The 13,689-nt window shown below is 41.2% G+C and overlaps 1 pseudogene across 1 annotated transcript in view; it reads right to left on the bottom strand.

The window, feature by feature from the left end:
* Positions 1-1,240: 1,240 nt before the first annotated feature.
* Positions 1,241-13,689, bottom strand: part of LOC308491021 (histone acetyltransferase type B catalytic subunit-like) — a 73,213-nt pseudogene continuing 60,764 nt past the window's right edge. Inside the window, exon 2 of the transcript in view lies at positions 1,241-2,671. The product of the transcript in view is annotated as a histone acetyltransferase type B catalytic subunit-like (transcript). The remainder of the gene's footprint in view (positions 2,672-13,689) is intronic.

Here is a 13,689-nt window from a genome sequence, read left to right as displayed (position 1 = left end):
ACCTTCAAATGTTCTCTAAGTCTGTTTTGACCAGGACCTTTTCCGTCACCCTTTACCACAGCCATAATTCGGGCTCTTAGCAAGAAGCACAGTGGAGATATCCATGTGTGCCCAGTAGACTTGAGGCAGGGAAGCAGGAAGAAAAGTAAGAAAGGCAGCAAGAGTACAACTCAGCACTGGCTGCCCGCAGACCATGGCAAAGCCACAGAGTACTTACATTTGTGGACTAAAAGCATTGGAAATTAACCTAGGAATAGAGAGCTGACCAAAATCGTTGGAACGTCCACACAACGACATGATGTAGACATTAAGAATGAGACAGATTCCTAACAAAGTAAATCATCACCCAAGGCTGCAGACACAGCTCTGCAACTTGAAGCTCAGCTGAGCAATCATCTTTGCAGACATGGACATGGGACTGAGATCCTTAAACAAGGAGCAACCAAGGCCACAACAAGGAGCCTGCAAACAGAACCACATAGGACACAATAGCGGAGCTGCTCAAGTGCAAATACAGGGATCTAAAGCCTCGTGTGCCTTTCTCCTGAAGATCACGGTGACGAACCCTCCTTACTAGGACTAGGCCAAGAGGAACTGATGGTTGTGATCAGAGCTTCCCTGATTAGCATTTGTGTTCTGTTCTTTTTATTTATGTTTAAGATACTAAACACATGCACACACACAGCCACACCTCTCACTTCTTAGTCAGGATTAAAATATCCTATTTTTCCCCTATAGAATCCATAATTTTTTTTTCAGAGGCTATATTTTTTTTAATGTAATATATGCTCATAGACTCTAAACAGTATTTTAAAATATACAATCTCTCCAAAAGAAAATATTCAACTAAAGATAGATAACTTTTTTTTGAAAATAAAATAAACTTTAATGTTTGTATAATTATCTACATAATTTGGTTAAAGTCTTTAGCAAACAAACAAATGTTGGAGCTGAGCTTTTCAAATTTGATCCAATACAATGGGTAACACATTACCTTTTTCATATATATAAAATTATAGTTGGCATTCATTATTCTTCAGCTTCAGGTGTACATTGCAGTGATCAGGCATCTACATCTTCCCTGAGGTGGTCTCCCAAATGGAACACGTGTCCATCGGATACCCTACAAAAGATAACTTTTAATGTACGTAAAATGTTACAAAGATTTTAAAATTAATCGTCAGATTCTTTTGACAACACAATGCACAGCAATTTGCAGACTTCCTGTACAGAGCAGTAGTCAATAGTACTCTTGAGCAAGGCATTCAATAGCACATCGGTAATCCTGAAAGCTTTCTTCCAGCTGTTCATGTTGCATGCTTATTTCTATTTGGTTCATCTGGTTTGTCAGTCTTCTCGTCTGAGACATTTTCTCATTTTAGCAAGATCTCTCTGCTTTTTCTTATATAGGCTAATTCATCTTCTTTTAATATCCAGTCTACAGCTTCTGTATTGTTCAGCATCACTCATATCAGTTACCAGTAGTCGAAGAATTTCATAAACCCGTCTGGCATGTTGCTTATTTATTTTGAACTTCTATTGTGCCTCTATTGCCATATCTGCACTGAATCCTTGCATTCACTTTTCCCGGGAAAACCAAGGCAAATCTTGACAAAGCTTCACAAGCACAAAATCCCGTAATTTCGCATAGCTTTTGGAGGGATCTTCCGCTGTAATATCAAGAACAGAAGGAGATGCAATGTAGTATCTAAGAACTGTTTCAAGAAGTTGAGCACCATGGCCTTGACCTTGAAATGGAGTCAGTATCAGCATCTGACTTACACGTGGCTGTGTTTTGTCTGGGTACACGTAGGAATTACAGACTGTCCTGTAGCCTACAGTGGCAAAGAGCGTAGCTCCATCCTTATTATACTTCTCAAATACTAGAAAGTAGTGCCATCTTTCATCATCCACGTCAATAAAGCCAGCAGTTTCAATAAACCACACCAAAAAGGTCTGAAGCCTTTCATGATATTCTCGAAAGCCTCTACATGTCATGTCAGCCTTGTATATTTGAAAGGTAAAGTTTTCTCCTCCTGTTGGACTTAGAAAGAGTATGTATGGAGTAAGGTTCCAAATGGCTTGAAATCAACTTCTTTTTCCAGCAAAGAAATAAAATCATTCGTGTTTGTACAAAAGCCAGGTGGAATGATTTGTCTAATTTTGCCCTCGACATCATCTGCCTCTACACAGTCAAAGTTCTCATCAACGTTCAATGCATATTCAACACGGAACATTGCTGACAGGCTACCAGCAATTTAGTATAACAGGATCTTCTGACCCTTGTAACCAAAAGCAGTTTTATCATCTCCAAAGAGTTGATGGGTATATTCAGGAAAGAAAATTCTAATGTCATTCTCAAGATCTTCAGGAAAACGAACTAATTTTAGTTCAATTGCTGTGTTGGTGTTACATTTATACTCTGCCAGTTTCTTCTCCACTGCACTCTTATATTCAACCAAAAATTTCTCCATAGCACCAAATCCTCTGCCGACCAGGAGCTGAGCTGAGAGTTCCGCATTTCCGGGCTGAAGCAGGCCTTCTGGAACCCAGGCTAGAGTCTGAAAATTCCAGGAGGGCACTGTCACCACCGTCTCGGCGTTCTTTCCCAAACCTGCCCACCCCCTCCCCTTGGTAAACTTTTCCCGGGAACTTACCCGCCATTTCCGAGCTAAAATCCACAATTTAAAAGGCCCTTCATGACACATTTATAGAGAGATTTCTGCATTGGATACTCACTCACTACTGAGAACCAAGATCTGTTACCTGGTGTGAGTAAAACTAGGTAAGTAGCATCGTGTTAATTAACTATGGCCACGTAGCACATTACCCCAAACCTTAGGGACCTACAGCGACAATTATCCTTTACTATCTCTCACGGTTTCAGTGGGTCAGAAATGTGGGCCACAGAGGGACCACAGTTTTATCTCTTCTCCACAAGGACTGGGGCCTCAGCTGGAAGGTTTGTTTGCAGGATAGGAGCTGAAATCATCTGAGGGCTTGTTCTTGTGTGACAGTTGATGCTGGTTCTTAGCTGGGATCTAATTGGGACTACTGGTTGGAACCCCCACACAAGACATCTGCACGTGGCCTGGGCTTCCTCACAGGATGTTGGCTGGGATCCAAGGATGAGCATCCCAAGCGAGACAGAGCCAGACAGAAGCTATGTCCTTGTTGCGACCTAGCCTGGGAGTCACACAGCTTGGCTTCCATCATACTCCGATGACCAAGGTGGTCATAGCCTCCCCCCAGATTCGAGGAGAGAGACCCACATCTCGATGGATGAATGTCAGTCACACTGTAAGAAGAGCATATAGAGTGGGATACATAGGTAGTCATGGCCATCTTTGGAAACATACAACCTGCCCTTACAAAATTCTGCTTTAAGGCTGATTTCTATAGGGATGGGCTCCATGGTACAAAGACTTCATGAACAAGGGAGTCTTGGGTGGATCCTAAATATTTGGTGTCTGGTGTCATGGTGGAAGATAGGCTTAGAAATGTATGTTAGGGCCAGATTTCAAAGAGTTGTAAATGATATATTAAAATTGTGGTCTTTATTCCAAGGACACTGAGGAGCCACAGAAGTATTTTCAGCACAAATTGCCATCATAACTCTGGAGAGGATGAATTAGGGAGAGGCAAGAGGCCGGGAGATGAACAGGGAGCTAATTAAAGTGGTCCAGGTGAGATGTGCCAGGAGTCTGGACCATGACATTTATCTACGTCGCTGAGCCACCAGCCTAAGCCATCTGTGCATTTTCACGCCTGTCTAATTATAAATTCAGTGAGGATTACAAATAGTGAGGATCCCTCAGTGAGGATCCCTCATCTAAGATTAATAGATTATAGGTCTTAATGATATACATCTGACATATAGTCTGTAGTCATGCACACATGGCATAAAGCAGTTTGCCTTGAAACTACATTTACTTAACCCCTGGCTATTTTATAAAGCACGGATTTTGCTTATAAACCCCACAAACTTCCTCCTACAGCTTCTTCTTGGACTTGTTAGTGTATTTACTTGAACATATGACTTTGATTCCTTTGTCCTCTTTTTCTGACTTTGTCTGACCCTTAGCATAAGCCAACATCACTGAGCAAGTGACGTCCCTGGTTCTCTAGAAAACGTGACTGGTGGTTGAACTGTGATTTGGGAGGTCTCGGTATTCATGAGGTGAGGGAGGGGCCAGAGGTGTGTCACAGACATCTCTAAGCATCTGATGAAAATTCACAGCTAGTATGGGAACTCCCAGGTGAACTTGTTGTCTCATGAGATGGGAGTCTTGGGTGGATCCTAAGTATTTGGTGTCTGGTGACGTGGTGGAAGATAGGCTTAGCAATGTATGTTAGGGCCAGATTTCAAAGAGTTGGCTTTCTGGTACTTGCTTAAGTCAACAAGGTCATATGGATCAGCTGTAAGTTGTCACCTGAGTTGGGTCAGAGTGGTCACAGGTATTCCTGGCTCCTGAAATGAGGGCCCAGTCTGACCAGAGGCAGTCATGCATCTCTTTGAACTTCAGTTTCTCAAGATGAGAATGGTAATTTTACCCCCTGGAAACAATGTCCTGATGTGCTGGCCATCTGCTTGGAAATCTGTATTTGCTTGTGCCCGCAATCAAGGCAAGTGTGACCTGTCTTTTCAAGTGACCCTGATGAGGTTGCCACTACAGCTACAACTTACAGTTTGGGTTACTCTTAGATTACTTTATTTAATCTCTAATGTAATATAAACAGACTTCAGCACAATTTATAGGCTTGTAATTCTTTCTATCATAAATGCCTTTTTTTTTTCTTCTTGAAAGAAACTCTTGAGTCGAGACTTTGTCAGGTTGATACATGAGTTTGGGGATTGTTTATATTAAAACCATATACACATTCCAGAAACATGCCTTATTACTGATCTGAAATAAAGATGATGAGCCTCCAACTCATAAAGAGACACCCAAAATCATTAGAAGTGCAAACTCTGATCTATTGCTAAAAAGAAGCACAAAGGATTCCTCAAAACTTGCTTTGCTGCTTCAAGAAGAGGTGGGTGTTAGGGAGACAGCAACCTTAGATCAATATGGCAGAGAACTTTCTCATGATATAAACTGTTCTGCAATGAGTAGCACTGGGGAATCTCTAAACAGTGACTTTCCTCTCAGGGGAAGTGATAAACAGAACTGACTGACCATCTTCAAAAAATGGTAGGAAAGGATTCAATCAACTAACAGGAAAGAAAATGGATTTGGAGGTACCTTTCCATTCAAACATCGTACCTTAGATTTCTCCAATAAGCCTTTGAAGATGAAGACAGGTCTGTGTGACTGACCCAGTCCCAAAGAGCAGATCTTTGTAAACAGTGATGTGTCATTCCTACCATGGGTAATGTGTGGGGGTGAGGGTGGGGGTGCTTGTGCTGTGGTACGCTGGGTGTTGCAAGCCAAGTGTGTAGTCCAAAGAACACATTTCTAAGCTTTCAAAACACAGACAAACTGTAATCAGTAAGTCAGCATTCAGTGGCTGAGAAAACAAACTTAGAAGTGGCAACATTTACCTAGCCAACCTGTTATCGACAGCAGGTTATTGGAAGGAAGATTCCAATAAAGCAGTGAGGAAAGAAGGGGACTTCTTGATCCTTCAGAAGCAACTTACCTGCACAGCACGCTGACAATCAGACTAGGGTTGATGTCCATGAAAAGCAAATCAATCCCTAAAGTGTCATGTTTCATATTTTTATTCACAAATAAGCTTCAATGTGGTTACCTGATTTCCTTAGACCCTCATATGGATCAGCAGATGGAGAGTGATAAAGTTCAGACGCTCTGCCTTCTAATAAAAAGGCAACACACACACACAGGAATTCCTTCTCTGTGTGCTACCAGAGAGTAAACATACTGTCTTCTATGTACTGCCAACTCATATCCTGAAATGTGGTGGACAGATTTTGCTTTTCCTGCCCAGTAGAAACAACACCTTTTCCTTTGGAGAACCACATCTCTATTCTTGGGTGATTCTGGTGGCGCAAACCTCATCCCTAGCTCCAGATTTGAGCTAGTGATCCATTCCTGCCGGTCACTAGGATGAAAATGTGGCTTACGTTAGGCTGGTGAGAGCTGAGGACTTGGGAGGAAGGAGGTTTTGGAAAAACAAAGTACTAGCTTTTCCACTGAGGTTGCTGAGTTGGTAGAAAGTAAGCCTGGAGCTGTCCAGGCACCACCTAGACACTGACATCTTGAGAATGAAGCCAACAACAAAGAAAAGACAGTGACAAAAATGGAGAAAGGAACCACATCCTGATGACATTTGTTTAAGCTCCTGGATTCAATCATGATGAAAGCTCAACCTTTCCTTAAACTTTTCATTTCCCAAGCCAATAAAAACAGTCTTTTATTACATTATGCCTGTTTGAGTTAAATTTCTATCACTTGCTATCTCAAGAGAATCAATAACTCAGAGAAAAGTCAAGCTGTAATGAGACATTAGCGAGAGCTCAGTCCCATCCCTCAGACTGACACATGCCAGGGTGTCGGCAGAACCACCTTCAACAGGCCCAACGAGAAGGTTCGATTTGGTGATATTAGGTTGATGCAAAAGTAATGGCGGTTTAAAAGATGAAAAATAAATGCAAAAACCGCCATTACTTTTGCACCAACCTAATAACTTTGAGACTTTCTGATGTATGTCTTAAACCTTGATTTGTCTGGGCTTCAGAGATCAAATTATAGTTTTAAAAATCTGATTTGTTTTCTCATGAATCATTGGGAGCTTGGTCTTTGTAGTGATTTTGAAACAATAAGTGGTCCAGCAGGTGCTTTCCAGTGCACCCTTCAGGATTAGCATCTCATAAGGAGCGTGGAGATAGTTATCTTTTTAAAATAGCGCTCATTTTAACTTGAGTTTTTTACACTGGCTGAAGTAAAGCAGGTTTTATGGTCTCAAGTGAATTTAAGTTTGGGCCTGGGCTACCCATTTCTTCATCCTATACGGGCTTACATAGAGGAAGACTTCATCCTTCTCGATTTACCATGTTTCCCTGAAAATAAGACCTAGCCGGACAATCAGCTCTAACGTGTCTTTTAGAGCAAAAATTAATATAAGACCCGGTCTTATTTTACCATAAATAATACCAAGTCATATAATATAATATAATATAATATAATATAATATAATATAATATAATATAATACAATATAATATAATATAATATAATTACCAGGTCTTATATTAATTTTTGCTCCAAAAGACGCATTAAAGCTGATGGTCTGGCTAGGTCTTATTTTCGGGAAAACATGGTATGATGAAGTGTGGAAAATTCAAGAAAATTATGCCATGCTAAGGTCTAAGGGAACTGGTTGATCATATGGGACCATCTAGACGTGTGTTTTCTCTGACGGATTATGAAGTTTCCACATCACTTCACTAAGTATACACATTTAATTTGCATTCAATTAGCTACAGCAGCTAGGTGGAAGCTGGAGTGCATGATATTAACTCATTAATTCAGGTATCAGAGTGCAAGGTTATGCACAGCCATCCCCTAGATGAATGCGTGTAAATTGCTCTAATCTACAAATTGGAGCACATTCTCTGTAATTTGAACGCTTGTACGTGTTTCCTTTACGACATATTTTCTGCAACATTCAGAAATAGTGCTGATAGAGTCCCACATTTTGCAAGCATGCTTTTTAAGCAGGGGAGTGAAGTGATCTGTTTTACATTTAGGAAAGATCATTTTGAGGTTGCCCAAAGGAGGAACAGAGTAGAGCAGATGGGGCAAGTAGGCAAGTTTTATGATCATCCAGTCAAGAAATAACAGGAAGTTGACCCAGAATTGTGGGAGAGGGTATCTGAGAGACATTTGTGTAGTAAGGCCCTCGTAGGGAGTTGAATAGTAGGCCGCCTAAAAAGATACGCTACCTCAACCTGTGAATGTGATCTTGGAAAAAAGGTCTTTGCCGATGTGATTAAGTTAAGGATCTGGACAGGAGATCATCCTGGACTAACCAGGTGTATTTGTCTATTTGCTCTCTATTCGTAACAGGGCCAATTATATTAACTATATTTTCTTATTTGCTGTATTCTTGATGCTCTGGCCTGTGGGGGCCTACAGACCCAGGGAGAGACTCCTACGATAAGCTAATTCCTAATGAGAATAACAACTTGCCCAGCAGCACACCTTTCACATGCAAACCAAACAATCCTGAGTCTATGGCCCCAACCACCCCCTGATTTAACTCTCTCACACCAAGCCACTATTTCTCCCGCCCTAAATCATCCCAGAGACAGCTACTAGGCAAAACTCAAAGCCTGCCAGAATTCTTCAAACTCGCCAGTTCTAAAACATTTCCCCTGCCCTGCCTTGCCTTTTCCACAGAAACACCAATAAAGGTTGGGGCTTAGGATTTTCTCTCCTGCTTCGGCCTTCTGACCAAACCTGGTACTCCCTATGCGGCCCTGAGTGGCACGGTATACCCCTTTCTCTGGGAAATGTAAATAATCAATTCTTCTTTCAATGGCATTGACCAGTCTGTGTCATCACTCAGTCTCCATAAACAAAACTTCCACCCATACAAATGAGACAGTTGGCCCTAAATCCAAGGATGGCTGTTCTTCTGCAACTGAAGGAGAGAAGACACAGAGAAACATGGAGGACAAAGCCAGGTGAAGACAGGGCAGAGACTGGAGTTATGGAGGGTCTGCCACAGCCCAGGAATGTCTGCAGCTTCCAGAAGCAGGAAAAGGCAAGAAATGGGTTCTCCCCTAAAACCTTTGGAGGGAGCATAGCCCTATAGGCCCCTCGATTTCAGACTGCTGGCCTCCAGAACTACGAGAGGATACATTTCTGTTGTTTTTAAGCCACCAAATTTGTAGTAATTTGTTGCAGAAGCCACACATAACTAATACAGCACACAACCAAGAGGCACTTCCAGAAATTCAATTTTGTCTTTTCCTGTCTTAAAAGAGGGGCATTACCACCAGTTTTAGAGAATAAAAATCACCACCTTAAAGCAGATCTATCTTATTCTACAAATAATTACTCACTGCAGAGAAAAATTTCTCCCACTGACCTAGCAGAAGAATGTAATAAAACTTTTTTTTTGGAGGGGAGGGGAATGGAAGTAACTTTAAAAATGCCTCTTCTCTTTAGGAGTAGGAAGGGGTGGGAATGCAGTTATTGGGAAAAGTAGGGAGATGGTGGACAATGCACAGTTCCAGCTGAGATTGGAAATTAAATAATAATAATAATACTAGTAATACTAATCATAATATTCACTAAAATTTTATGAGCTACAACTATTTGCCAAGTATTTTGTTGATCACTTTTCACATTATCTCACTCAATCCTTCCAATAATCTTATTATTATCCCCATGAAGTGATACCATTAGACCCTGTTGAATAAATTTTCCAGCCGTGCTTATCCGTTGGTATTAGAGCAAAAACAGGTAGAGGGTGGGCTGATCCACAGCTGTGTATCTGTTGGTTGAGAGGCAGGGGAAGGACAAGGTAGCAAGGACATTCAGGGTTGATTCATTTACTCAGCATGATGGTAGTCAGGACAAATTAGTTCAAGGGATGACTCAGAAGGTCTAGAGGGGTGCTGTCCTTAGTAATGGCAAGGTCTCTAATTCTCACTGTTTATGACAGTAGCCATTTGCCACATGTGGCAATTATACACTTGAGATGTGGTTAGTACAACTAAAAAACTGAATTTTAAATTTTAGTTGAGTAACCACATGTGGCTAGTGGCTACAGTGCTGGGCAGCAGAAATCCATGGCATACTAGAAAACAAAAGCTAGAAGGGAGCTGAGATGGGTGGAGGGAGGGGACTAGAGGAGTTTGTCAGCTGGAAGAACAGGTTTGACGGCACAGCATGAGGGAGTGAGAGAGCTGAAAGGACCTGGGAGGGCGATGTCAGAGAGTGGGATATTGGTCTTCAACATTTCAGAAGGGAGTGGTAGCTTCTTGTCATTGCCAAAGTCCCAATTGCATCCAGGGAGCCGGTTACAGAAAAGCGGGGGAGGCCTGTATGTTGGTCCCCCCCCCACTCTCTTCGTCCTCCACTTTTTTCCACACTCCCCCACCGCCCATACAAAGACTTTGTATTGGTCTTTGGATAAAGTAAATGTAGAAGGCCCCGATCCAGGACAAAACTCATCTTTTCTATTTGCCTTCCCTCCCTGCTTTGCTCTTTTCTCTTCCAGTCTCTTGAATTTCCACATTAATCAAGGGCCCTAAGAGCTTGAAGAGCACTTTCAAATCCCAGAGGAAGACATCATAACACTGATAGCTATTAGAACACAATTCAATCCCCTCTAGGAAAAAGCAGAAATATTTAAAATCTGTATTAATATAGCACCAGAGAAAAAATTTTAGATTGACAGATCACTGCTTAGCATCTCCTCAGATCATTATTTTTTCATTGATTTTTCTGTCGTCAACATAACACAGACCATGAAGGAGTTATTGAAAAAATGATAAAAAGGAATTAAAACACAGTTGGAAAATATGAAGTTCAATATAAATCTCAATTTATCATTCTTAGCTGAGGTTGCTCTTCCATTTCGGTGTTTGTTCTCCATGCCCCTCATCATTTCTTGTTATCTTTCATTGAACACAGGAGACTGTTCAATTCTGTGTTCTCTCTATTATGTTTTAAGTCATGGGTACCATGACTATCCAGCTGAAAGATCTTATTTTGCAGAAGACCTTTGAGAGTTCATCTATTTCAATAGAACCCTTTGTGGGATGAGGGAGAGAATAGATAGATGATAGAGACAGATAGATAAATAGATGATAGATAGATAGATAGATAGATAGATAGATAGATAGATAGATAGATAGATAGATAGATAGACAGACAAATAGATGACATAATGTCTGGCCCCAGGATATATGTGTGTGTGTGTGTGTGTGTGTGTGTGTGTGTATATACACATACATATATACATATATACACATACCAAGGTTCAGCAAACTTTCTATATATAAAGGCTTTGCAAGCTAGCAAGCTATAAACTGTTTCTGTTACATATTCTTTGTTTTTTTATTATAACCCTTACTAATATAATAACCATTCTTAACTCTCAGGCTGTACAAAAAAAGGCCACAGGCCATAGTTTGCCAACCTTTGATATAGACTATCCAGATGAAAAAATTTATTTGTATTTGGAGTTTCACAGAAAAATGTTACCAATGATGATAGTGTGTCATAAGTAGGAAACAGAGAAATAGAAATATTTAAAATCTGTGAAATACTAATTGGGAATGATCTGAGCTGAGCATCTCAAGGCCAATTGTTTTAAATATGCTTTAAACATTATGTTTAGTATTTAGATAGTCCAAAGTTAGCTTTTAGCTTGGGGGGAAAGTCTTCACTTGTCTTTTCTCATATCAAATTGGAATTTTATTTTCTTGTTTTCAAATGTATCTTTTTGTCATTTTCAAAGAGAAATATTTTCTTTTCTTCCTTGCTGAAATTTCTTCCACGATAGACTGGGTTGAGTAAATAAAGAAGGACTGTGTTTCATTAAAACCTGTTTGTTGAAAGCAGAAGAAGACTCAGAGCCCAATAGCAGCAATGAGATTTGGGTTCTATCCAGCCAATTACTAGCCCCATGAACTTGAGCAAGAAATTTGATTTCTTTGCGGCTCAGCTTCTCTCAAGGGTGTGACGATCAGATAAATCATCTGCAAAAGGGCTTTATGAATGTGAAAAGCATATATGCATATAAGTTATTATATTTTTCATTTACCATTCTTCATGCCTCAATATGCCAGTACTAAAAATGATTTTCAAAAGGCCACTCAAATCTACAGTAAATGTTCTTCTCTCCTCATCCATGTATCCATTCTTTAAGAGACGTTTATTGAGAATCAGGTACTGCAGTGGCGGTGGTAAAGAGACAGGGTTGGCCCTGCCTTAGGGGATTTATAGCCTCTGGAATTATGACAGTCATTTCCGAGGAGAAGGGGAGGCAGTGTTGGAGCCGAACCCCTGATTTTGTTAAAGGAAGAAAAAAAGGCACTTACGCCCTTTGTGAGGCACATGGAACTTTTACCCCTCTGCTGCCGATCTGACTTAGGAAGTTTTTTATAAAGTTCCCTTAATTCTATATTTACATGCAAAAGTGGTTTTTTATGTACACATGTCTCATTTGAACTTCAGTACACATCTGTGAATTCCTAGTATTATCCTCATTCGGAAACTGAAAATATGAAGCTCCAGAAATTATGTTAATTTGCTCAAAGTCAAATGGAAGATTGATGTGGAAACTGGGATAAGGGCTCAGGTCTTCCAACCCAACATGCTTTCTTTAAATAGCCAGGGTTGCTCACTGGTGACACAGTGATCAAAGGTAAAATAATATAGAGTCCCAAGTTTCATCCCTTATCTTTAGTATCTTTCTCCTCCTCCTCCCCTTTTCCTCCTTCTCCTCTTCCTTCTCCTTTCCTTCTTCTTTTCATGGAACTGATATTGAATGAGTGACTGTCACATGCCAGGCCTGTGCTAAGCCGCGGATCCAGTGGTGACATGACAGGCGCTATTTGTCATGCCCCCATGGAGCTCCTGCCCCCAGCAGACAGGAAGCTGGCAATTAGAGCTCTGTGTGCTTAGGACTGCCATGGGGTGAACATAGGGGACCAAGAGGTCACCAGGCCGTGCAGCCAGCCCAGACCTAGATGGGCAGAAAGGGCTTCCACGAGAAGTATCATTTGAGCTGAGGGGGGAACAATGAGGAGTGTTGCCCAGAGCAGGGAAGAATTTTACACACACACACCCCTCATGGTCCCATGCCCAGATTAGGAGGGGCAGGTAGAGAGTCCCCATTCATTTTCTCACCAGCCATTTTTTGGGGGAGAACCAGGAGAACCAGAGGCCCAGGTCTGCAGTACCTGCATGGTCGTTTGAGTCACCTACAACCCTCGTGTCTGACACACCTAAACATGAAGGTTGCTCTATGCGAACGGGATACAGGAAAAAGGAGGCACCATGTTTCTCTTGACCTCTCAGCCAGAGATGTGGGAAAACATCCACTACTGGACTGCCCTGAAATTCTCACCTGCATGCACTTTTAGCACCATATTACAGGAACAACTTTATAAAAAGGAAAGCATCAATACAGATTACAAAATATCAACAACACATACAAATTTGGAGCTAGAAAACCTTGGATATCAATGGTGAAATGATATTTTGCTTCCATTCTCCTGTCCTCTCTTCCAAATTTTTATTTCTCCACTGAAACTTCAGGCCCTCTTCTGATTCCTACTTCAACCCATTCTCTGTTGATAACTGACCTTGCCTCCCTCTCCACAGAGAAAACATAGGCCAAAAAGCAGGTTCTTAGGCAACTTCCTCTCTCCCACCTCCCCTCCACCATACAGTTGTCTATCTCCACTTTCATTCTCCCCTCCTGTTTTAAGGGGAGAGGTATTGTCCTCCCTGTACAATCCTAATTTTTCCATTTGTGCTTGGGATCTTATTTTCCCTGTTTCCTGCAGAATTTCATTCTATGAAATAAACCTTTTCCTTTCTCTTTATCTTCTCCTTCTCTCCTTAGTGCTTCCACTCAGACCACCAAGTGGATCCCACACAGCCCTCTAACTATTGCTCTGTTTTTCTCTTCCCCTTGGGAGGAAAGCTTTTGGAAAGAGTGGTTTACACTTGTGGTCCTTGATTCTTCACCTTCCATG

The sequence above is a fragment of the Rhinolophus hipposideros genome (assembly GCF_964194185.1).
Source record: "Rhinolophus hipposideros genome assembly, chromosome: 3".
Taxonomy (NCBI): Eukaryota; Metazoa; Chordata; class Mammalia; order Chiroptera; family Rhinolophidae; genus Rhinolophus; species Rhinolophus hipposideros.
This window is presented reverse-complemented; position numbering and strand designations above follow the sequence as displayed.